The following is an 11,270-nucleotide window of genomic DNA, read 5'->3' on the forward strand; positions in this document are numbered from 1 at the left end:
TGTGTAACCAGTCTACTAGTCTATGTCTTTTTATTGGGGAATTGAGTCCATTGATGTTAAGGGAAATTAAAGAAAAGTAATTGCTTCCTATTATATTTTTAAAAGTTTGAAACAAAATTCCTTGTATGGGGGCACAGGGCTATTCATTGAGGCCATGGGTGGTTAAATAAAAGTCTAATGCCAGCAATAGGATGATAGGATGCCTCCTTCTGGGTTGTTGGTCAGTAAGTCAAGAGGATCTCACAACAACATAGAGGTTTATCCACCCGAACAAGAAGACAAGATCCTATTGTCAAAGCTAACACATACCTTAGTTACATGGTATAGAAACATCGAACTGTAAGTGAGCTAAGGTTTTCCTCCAGCCAGTGAAGTTTCACAGGTCTAGAAAATGTTGTACACACTGCTCAGAAGAAGAGGTATCAATGGTTTTACGAACTCCAGATCCCATGAACTAAAAAAAATATTTTAATTCTTTTAATACTCTTGTGACCCCCGACACTGTTTATTAATAAATGGGTGCTGTGAAAAGAGAACTGTGGGTCAATCTATCAGATGATCTTAGGGATATTCCTTGAGAGCAGATTACGGCAAAGAGAATCTTAGAAAACTTTTTTAAATGGGCAAAGTTCCTTGAGTTCACTTTGATAGACATTTTGGTTATGATTATGCAGACATGAAGATATGAAACCTAATTGTAGCACATATGTTAGTTATTGAGCTGACTGCCTGGAATATCTCAGTCATGGCTTTTAATTATGAAGAAGACAATTAAAAAAGAAATAAGATAATATTAAGATGCTCATGATAAAAATGTTTACATATATTCATTCCAATTTATCTTCTTGTACAACATTCCATTTGGAAATGTGCACTTAACAACTCTTTGCAACCTTCAACTGCACATCCTTTGTCCACTTAGTTTTTGCATAATTGGCCTCTTGAAAATCTGTATCCTAAATTATGAAGGAGGGCAGTTAGGGAAAGAAAATGAATATTTGCATCAAAACTGTTATCAGTAAAAGCCCATTTTTATTTAAAAGCTTTATATTCTTTGAGAATTTTGTGTATTTACATAATGTATTTTTATCCTATCTAATCTACTTTTCCAGGACCTTTACACCACATTCCTCTCAACCTGCATGTCTTTTTCTTATTTTACTATGCCCCATCTTATTTATGCATTTTGTTTATATCCATTTTGGACAGTGTACATATACCTCATTTTGTACAACTGGATTTCTTAATGCAATTTTAATGATGGGAAACTAAATTGTACTCCTTCAAGTTTAAATATCCAAGTTGAGAAATCATCACAAGAGTTCTGTCTTCCCATTTCAACAAATGCCTCTCATGTGTTACTCATTGACAACTGAAGTTTCAGAAAGAGAAAAAAAAAATCAGTGCAATGGGAAATTAGGAATTTGTATGCCAAATCCAGGAGTGAACAAGTGATACTATTTTGACAGTAGAAGAATTTGTCAGACAGACAAGTGAGGAGGGATGCAAAACAGCAAAATGTGAAAAAGCCTCCAATACCTGACTCAGGGACTCAGTGTACATATGCACGAAAGGAAGCCACAGAAAATATTTCCTCTCACATTCTGCCTTGAGCAAGCCCTGGGCTTGGGCTGAAAGGTGAGTCTTCGGACAAAAGTTCATAGATTTCAAGTTTTAGTGTGATTCCTCCTGCTGTACTGTACTGACACTCCTTTGGCTCCTTTCTCTGTATTCCTTTGAGTCTGAACGCCCTGAATTTCTGAATGTATGCTGATGTATGGGGTGGATGTTTAGAGGATGGTCCTCAGTTATAGTTGCCATGACAACCACCTCCTTGATATTGATATTGACTTGATCCTCACATCTGTTGGTGTTTTGTTTATGACCATCGGAGAGAAATATCACGGCAGAAAGCTTGAAGGAGAAGAGGAGCTCTTGTCTCCTCCAGAGAAAGGATATTTACAAACCCAGAGAAGATTATTTTATGGTACCTCTCCCGATTCTTTTCACATTTTCTCTGAGCTGTTGAACTGGATGGAGAATGTCAGTGATTCTGCACAAAAGTTGAGAGTGCAAAGAAAATAAAAAATAAGAATGAATAGAGTTTGTGACATTTATATCTAACTTGGGTTTCTATGACTCTCTCAGCAGGATTGCTGATGCAAAGTCTCTTTAGTTTTCAAAGATTTCTTAAGGTCAAGTTTACTAACATGCAGTATCTGGGATACAGTACATTCAGCACAGGGTTTTCTAAGTACAAGGATTACTGTAGTGTTGAAGGCAGAATTTGTAACAAATTACATTTTTGTAATATCGAACTTTCAGGAAGGTCTTTAATAAGAAACTCTAGTGCAGAAGGAAGGACAATAATTTACCATTTAAGTCAGAGGCAGTACTTCCAAAGCAATGGGGAATCACCAGGGATTTTTAGACATGGATTTATAATCATCTTTTCATTGAACCTACAATATAGTACAAAAATTGATCTTCGTACATAAAAATATGTGTTATTAGCAGACTTTGGTGGGTATTTGATTTGAGGGTATGCTGGAACCTGTGAGAGAAGGAAGGGGGACAACAGGGGCCAAGAGGGATTCTTGGGAAGAGGGACAGGTAAAAAGAGAGAGGCAATCAGTTATATTTCAGCCTCAAGGTCATATTTTTTTAATAGAGCATCATTTGCTGTTCCAGTGGAGGAATGAAGACGGTACTACAATCAGAGAAGAAATCTTCACAGAGCACAGACATCCATAAAGAGAAAGTCTCAAATCACTAATTCATCAAAAGATAAATAAGACAGATCTATCTTTAGTCACACTGTACTGAACTCCTCCACAGAATGCCCTAAACCCCAAATCACTATTACCAAAGATGAAGGTAAAATGTTATTTGGGAATTAGTGATTATAGTTGGATACTCACAAGCTATTGAAGAACCATTTAAACCACATTTAAAAACCATTCATACTTCTCAATCATAATATCACCTGTATTAATATCATCATTAGAGGGATAGAGGGAGGTAAGGAGCTCAAAGTTGTCTTCCACTATACACTAAATTTGATGCTGAACTTGGCTACATGAGACCAAATACTCCCAAATAAAATCTCAGTCTGTATCATTGCTATCCATGCATTATCCTTACAGGCTGAATCTTTAATTTGGAAGGTTATTTTGCCAGTAGAGAGAAGAAAAACCTATCTATTAAGTTTATCTTTAGGATGGTCGTATAAACCACAGATTACCCCTGCTACCTCAAAGCAAATTTAAAAAGGAATTTCTCCCACTCAATCCCCCAACTTACCTCTTCATTGGAAAACACACACACACGCACGCACACACACACACACACACACACACACACACACACACACACACACACTGAACTCACTACCTAAAATGCAAAATCATGAAAGCATTTCAATTACAGAATGAACAATAAAACTCAAGTTCCAATAGTTGGAAACATTACTGTATTGAGTAGCATAAGTAAATGTATAGTATATGTAATATAGGGTATATGCAAAGAGCCAGTGTGATGAGTCACAAATATAATCCCAGGTTTCAGGAGGTAGACACAGAAGGACTGAGATTTCAGTTATCCTCACTTCCATAAAGAGTTTCAGTCCAGCCTAGAATACTTGTCAAACAAACTAGCAAACAAAAGTTAAGCAAGTAAGCAAACAGACAAACAAACAAAACATCACAAGAAGTTAATAGACATACTAATTTAATTTCATTTCAAAGCAGATATATTGCATTAAAACTTGAGGTTGGTTAATGGTTGGAAAAAATTATTGTCTGGTAGTTGGGTAAATAATTATTTGAACACTTAGGAGGAACACTACTAGTAATTAGGTTTATGTAAGCACTCAGAGAAAACAACAGTGAATTTCAAAGGTTGGAAATCACAGAAAGTATTTTATCATACCGAAAAAACTTCATAATTAATGAAAAATTATAGTCATTTTTTAAATTTTTTATTAGATATTTTCATTTACATTTCAAATACTATCCCAAATGTCCCCTATACCCTTCCCCTGCTCTGCTCCCCTGCCCGCCCACTCCCACTTCTTGGCCCTGGCGTTCCCCTGTGCTGGGTCATATAAAGTTTGCAAGACCAAGGGGCCTCTCTTCCCAATGATGGCCAACTAGGCCATCTAATGCTCCATATGCAGCTAGAGAGACAAGCTCTGGGGGTACTGGTTACTTCATATTGTTGTTCCACCTATAGGGTTGCAGACCCCTTCAGTCATCTTTAGTCATTTCTAAGTAATTCAAAACTAATTTTATTACTATTTTGATTAATTGAAAACAAAGTATTTTAAAGCATTCTTATAACAATACTACTGTAAGAATCTTTTCAGTAGTTATCTAACCAATACTCTATCATTTCTGTTACTGTAATAAGAGCTCTGACCTAAAGCAACTTAGCTATGAATACTTCAAAGTATAAGAGTGACTAGTCTAAAGATATAAGCCTGTAGTGTGACAATGACACAGATGTTTTGGGACTAACCAACCACTTTTTCATTGGATCAAATGCCAGCTCTATGAGATGGAGCCCATACACTAAATTATTAAAGAAACCAAGAACCTGTGATTAGATAGGTCATAGGCTTTAGGAGAGAACTCAGTAATAGTGTTCTGCTAGTGAGTATAATATATGTATGTATGTATACATACATATAATAATATATGTATATATACATAAAATCATATATGTGTGCATGCATATGCACATATAACCACAATTATTTTTTACAGTTCATACATTTGAACCACAATAAGAAGAGGAAAATAAAAGTGTTTTTATGGAGGAAAGGAGGAGAATGATGTAATTATATTAAAACCTCCAAAAATGAAAGAAATAATAAAAGAGAAAAGCAAGAGAAAATAAGAACTCCTAATAACTCATGGCCAACCCTCATCAGAGAAGATTCGACTTCATTAGATGGCAAGAAATCCAAAGACTCTCAAATGGCCAATGTGCAGATAAAAAAAAAAAAATACTTTGGTGGGATCATCCCTAAATCTGACATTCATATCATACCTCTTCCTCCAAGTCTCAGAGATGTTTTATGGAAAGGGGACCGGATATATTTTAAGAGTCAAAAATTGTGGGTAACTTCAATGAAAGTGGTATTCAGACTTAACAAGGCAGATACACACAGCAATTCAGAGTATTTATGACAGTACTTGCAAGCTCCAGTCATACAAAGTTCCCAGCAAAGAGAGAAGGATGGTGGCTATTTAATCCTACCATTCACTAAACAGAGATTGGCATTTGATGGCTGCTGGAGAGAAGGAGACAAGGTTCTTTTATGTAATGTGATTCCTGGCAGCCTAAGCACAGACTAGAGAAGGCCCCAATTACAATGCTAGAATCTTAAAACAGGCTCAATGGGGAGGGATGGCACTGAAATAATCTCAAAAATGTGTGGCAGAGAAAGAGCGGGCTGAGGAGGCAGTAAAGGGAATTGAGGAGGGTGACTATGTTCAAAAATGCATTGCAAAAAAATTCTCAAAAAATTTAATTAACATATTTGAAGCAACTCAGGAGAGAAAGCATTTATTTTGCTGATAATTCCATGTTAGGCTCTTAGTGTGAGGCATCCAAGGATGGAGTGTAAATCACTGTAGTCATAGTCAGGACCAGAGAAAAGAAATGAATACACCCTTGGTCACTTACTTCCTATGCTCAGCTAGCTTTTTTCTCTCCTTTGCAGATCAGGACCAGCCAACAAAATCGTGCCTCCCACCCATTAACAACCAAGGCAGCCCCCTCCAAACATGTCCACAAAACACCATGATCCAGATAATTCCTCAGTAAGATGACTTTTTTTCTCCCAGAGGATCATGGTTTATGTCAAGTTGACAGTTAAAGATATCCAGTTCTATGCCAACATTTGTATAAATTAGCATAAAAATAAGAATAAAACAATTAAAGCATCAACATAGGCACCTGGGTGAAACTCCAATAAAAACTTTGTATGCGGAAGAGTAAAGTATTGGTGTGTAAATCAATAGTAAATATGCACATGAAAGTAATCTTCCTTAGGAACATCAATTTAAGTGTTAAATGAAATTTAATAAACAATATCAACAAAAAGAGACAAGGCCTGCAATCTTAACTGTTTTATAATTTTTTTCTTTCTGCAGACTTAGTATACCTAAATGGAGATTTACAGGTGTAATTACTGGGAACTGTTACCATGTCCATAAATTCCCCCTGTTTTATTCATGGTCAGCTATGATCTAGGAAATAATGAGCTTCGTGGTACTAATACTCTTCCTTCTACTGGTGGTAATAACAATAATGTCTTAAGTTAATAGCTTCCTTTGCACCCCATACTGTGCAAACTAAGCATTTTCCTTATAAGGTCTCGTGCTATTTTACAGTTTCCTACACATTATAATATTTCACTTACAAAATAAAAACAATAACAAAAAACATTAATAACACACTAACTGTGCTTTTTCGATAATGTTTCATATGTAAGCTCATTCAATCCCTTAGAAGATTCAGTTTCTTGGAATATTTAAGATAAACAATTTATGAATGAGAAGCTAGGGTACATCAAGATCTAATGACTTATCCAAAGTCACAGAGCTAATTATTGAGAGAAATGGGGTTTGTATGAAAGCAATATGGGTCAGAATACACACTGCCTTAACATATAGGATTACCAGCTTCTCTATGAAGACATGACCTTGACAATTTGCCCCAAAATGTATCTGAAGTGTGGTTCTATGGGGACACACTTACTTAGCATGCACAGTCCCCTTGGTTCCATCATGAATAATTTTAGTAGGACTTATTATGCCTTAACTGTAACTACAGCCAAGAGCTGTCCCTGGACTCTTGTTGGGGTCGCTTAATTTTCTATACAGCCGACAATATGATGATATCAGTGAGCAGGGATCTAGGGAGAAGAAATCTTGTCCTGTTCACTTATCAGCATCCTACAGAGGCTTGTTTGTTCAATAGGGAGGCAGAAATGGCTGTGCAGCAGGTGTTCTGGGAAAGATGGGCACCAGGAGTGAGACAAAGAGCCAGGTAAAGCCATCATGGAATAAGAAATTCTGATGGGTTCCCTGCAGAATCAGATCTTTGTATGAGTATTTAGTAAGGATGGGCATACTAAGACATTTCAGAAAAGTGTAATTTGTCTACGAATGTAAAAGTATGTAGCTGCCAGGGACCGCATGTTCCTGGCTGGATAGGGAGACAGTAATAAAATGCATAGATTAGAATATCTGTCCTACTGACACTCTTAAATTAGTTAAATAATTATACTGGAAAATAATTTGTCTCAGTGGGTTTATTTTATTATTGAAATAACATGGTTGTCTAACTGCCACCAGGTCATATAACTCAATATGATCCCTAATTTAATAAAGTAAAGTGGCTTGCTGCTGCAGCCATATATTATTAGGGCTTCAAAAAAATGTGTCCTAGTTTTTTTTATTTCTTTTTACTTTCTAAGGCCATCTTACTATTTACATTTTTATTATGTAATATTACTACTATATTTGTTTTAACAGTGCATTGCTCTCAGGTTTGTATGCCTAGAGCAGATTGAAATGTGAGTAGACTCAGAGAACTACATGAAAATTCAGAGTGAGAGGTAAGGATCAATGGAGACAAAGGGATCCAGAGCAGCGTTGCTCTCAGGCTCTGGGGGCATCAGCATCAGAGCAAGCCAGGGAGGTAGTGCAGAAATGAGAATGTGGAATGGCAGGAGGCATCAGGTCACTGACCCAAACTACATTTTCCAGATTCTCAGTTCCTCCTCATGAATTCCTATAGGCTTTTATGTCCATTTGTTTGAAGAATATATAATGGTGTACCTATTTGTACATGAGCACTCAAGCAGATTTTTTTTTAAAGTTTCAAACTGTGCTGATTTTTCAGAGCGAAGTGTATATTTGCTTTTCGTTTTTTTAATTAGATATTTTCTTCATTTACATTTTAAATGCTATCCCCAAAGCCCCCTATACCCTCCCCCCCTCCCTGCTCCCCAACCCACCTACTCCTGCTTCCTGGTCCTGGCATTTCCTTGTACTGGGGCATATAATCTTTGCAAGACCAAGGTAATCTCCTCGCATTGATGGCCGACTAGGCCATCCTCTGATACATATACAACTAAAGACACAGCTCTGAGGGTTACTGGGAAGAACAACAATATATTTGCTTTTCTTTTGACTCTAAAACTTTGACCTAGGCAGGCTCCTTCCAGAAAACTCATGGGAGTAACTTTTTGTACACCTTCTTTCCTGTGCTCAAAGTCTTTCAACTACAGCTTCTATTAGTCTCCACAGTTCTGATGCATGCAGTAGCCTCCTCTCTGTTCTTCACAAATACTAACTGATAGGAAAAAAAAAAAAAAAAAAAAAAAAAAAAACCCTTGATAGTTTTCCCACTGTGATTCAGAGAACAATAGGAGACAGACATAATCTGTCTAAATTTGCTCAGCAGGATTCTCCCTTTTCCTGAAGGTTATATTAACATCCCCCAGAACGAAAAAAGTTCCCATGTATCATTCAGGGATTCCCAACGACAGAAAGAATAATGGAATATTGTGAAGTCACAAGCTACAGATATATTTAAACCTTACCATGTATTTCAGTGCAGTAGTCAAGAGAGGTAAATTTCAGGGCTGAAATTTCTCTCTGAAAGAAATATGTTCTATGCATTAAATGAGCAAGGGGATTTATTGTCTTCAGATAAATGGGCATAAAGTAGATACGTGTTGAAGACTATGACCTTTAAGTGACAAAGAAAGACAACACAATCACTATAAGGGGACAAGATTACATAAAAAGGTTGTAAAGCCACAGGACATCAAAGAGCATATGCTACTAAATATATAGATACTCTGAGAAAATAATACAGAGTTCGTAGTAAAATTCCATCTGGTTTCTGTGGATACTAGGTCATTTTTATTCTTTCTGTCCTGAAATACAGAAGATGATTAAGAATTATTTTAAGGCTTGTGTTGGAGGCTAGCAGAGTGGATTGCAGGTTTGAAGTAGGGCCTCCATGTGCTGATATACATGCCGATGGCCCCAACCTGCACCAAAAATCTCATTATATGCTTACCCAGGTCACAAGTACCCTTGCATCTACTTATAACTGGGAATAACAACTTCTGAAGATCGTTTTGAACCATGACTGCTTTTTTACCCCTTTCATAATATCATGAATTTAACACTAAACCTATGTCTGTTATGTAGCATTCACATGTGAAACACTCCGACATTCCCTAATTATCATGTTAGCAGATAAAAACAAATACAAACAAAAAAACAAAATAAAAAAAAAACAATAAATTCTTACTTCAGCTTTACTTCTCACAGAGGATTAGCATAGAGCACTGAAACTTTCCTTTTAAGTCTCTTCAAACAGCAAATCAACTTTCCATAGCAATACATTTTTATATTTTGCTGCATAATTTCTTACTTTAATTTTGTCAAAATACCTATATGCATTCTGGTCCATTGTATGCTGATTATTATGTGGCTAATAAAAAAGGTGTTTGGATTTTTTTTTCAAAAAAACTTGCAATTTTTTGTTCCTTTTATTTTGGTTATTATACGTGTGTGTGTGTGTGTGTGTGTGTGTGTGTGCATGTGTGTGTATAAAACATCAGAAATTGAGATAACCAAAATACAGCACAGTTAAATATGGAGACAGAACACTGAACATAAAGGAAGAAAGTTTTAGTTCTATGATTTCTTTGAAGTTTCTTTTTTTATTATTAGATATTTTTTTTATTTACATTTCAAATGTTATCCCCTTTCCTGGTTTCCCTTCTGAAAACACTCATCCCCTCCCCTGACCCCTGCTCACCAACGCACCCACTCCAGCTTCCTAGCCCTGGCATAGAGCCTTCACAGAAAGAAGGGCCTCTCTTCCCATGGATGAGCAACTAGGTCATCCTCTGCTACATATGCAGCTAGAGCCATGTGTCCTAACATGTGTATTGTTAGGTTGCTCGTTTAGTCACTGGGAACTCTGAGGGTACTGGTTAGTTCATATTGTTGTTCCTCCTATGTGGCTGCAAACACCTTCAGCTCCTTGGGTCCTTTCTCTAGCTCCTCAATTGGGGGCCCTGTGGTCAGTTCAATGGTTGGCTGTGAGCATCCACTTCTGTATTTGTCAGGCACTGGCAGAGCCTCTCAAGGGACAGCTATATCAGGCTCCTGTCAGCAGGCTCTTGTTGGCATCTGCCATAGTGTTTGGGATTGGTGGTTGTTTATGGGATGGATTCCCAAGTAGGATAGTCTCTGGATGGTCATTCTTTCGGTCTCTGCTCCACACTTTGTCTCTGTAACTCCTTCCATTGTTATTTTGTTCCCCCTTCTAAGAAGGATCTAAGTATCCACACTTCGGTCTTCCTTCTTGAGTTTCATGTGGTTTGTGAATTGTATCTTGGGTATTCCAAGTTTCTGGGCTAATATCTATTTATTAGTGAGTGCATATCATGTGTGTTCTTTTGTTACTGAGTTACCTCACTCAGGATGATATTTTCTAGTTCCATCCATTTGCCTAAGAATTTCATAAATTCATTGTTTTTAGTAGATGAGTAATACTCCACTGTGTAAATGTTCCACATTTTCTGTATCCATTCCTCTGTTGACATTTGGGTTCTTTCCAGCTTCTGCCTATTATATATAAGGCTGCTATGAGCATAGTGTAGCATGTGCCTTATTATATGTTTTACAGATTGTATCTTAGGTATTTTAGGTTTCAGGGCTAATATCCATTTATCAGTGAGTGCATATTATGTGAGTTCTTTTGTGATTGGGTTACCTCACTCAGGATGATACCCTCCAGATCCATCAATTTGCCAAGGAATTTCATAAATTCATTGTTTTTTTCCTTGTTATGCATTTCTTTTTAAAAATATTTTATTAGATAATTTCTTTATTTACATTTCAAATGCTATCCCGAAATTCCCTATACCCTCCCGCGCCCCTGCTCCCCTACCCACCCACTCCCACTTTTTGGCCCTGGCATTCCCCTGTGCTGGGTCACATAAAGTTTGCAAGACCAAGGGGCCTCTCTTCCCAATGCTAGGCCATCTTCTGCTACATATGCATCTAGAGACAGGAGCTCAGAGGCTACTGGTTAGTTCATATTTTTGTTTCACCTACAGGGTTGCAGCCCCCTTCAACTCCTTGGGTACTTTCTCTAGCTCCTCCATTAGGAGCCCTGTGTTCCATCCAATAGCTGACTGTGAGCATCCACTTCTGTGTTTGCCA

This window comes from Mus pahari, chromosome 17 (assembly GCF_900095145.1).
Source record: "Mus pahari chromosome 17, PAHARI_EIJ_v1.1, whole genome shotgun sequence".
NCBI classification, from domain to species: Eukaryota; Metazoa; Chordata; class Mammalia; order Rodentia; family Muridae; genus Mus; species Mus pahari.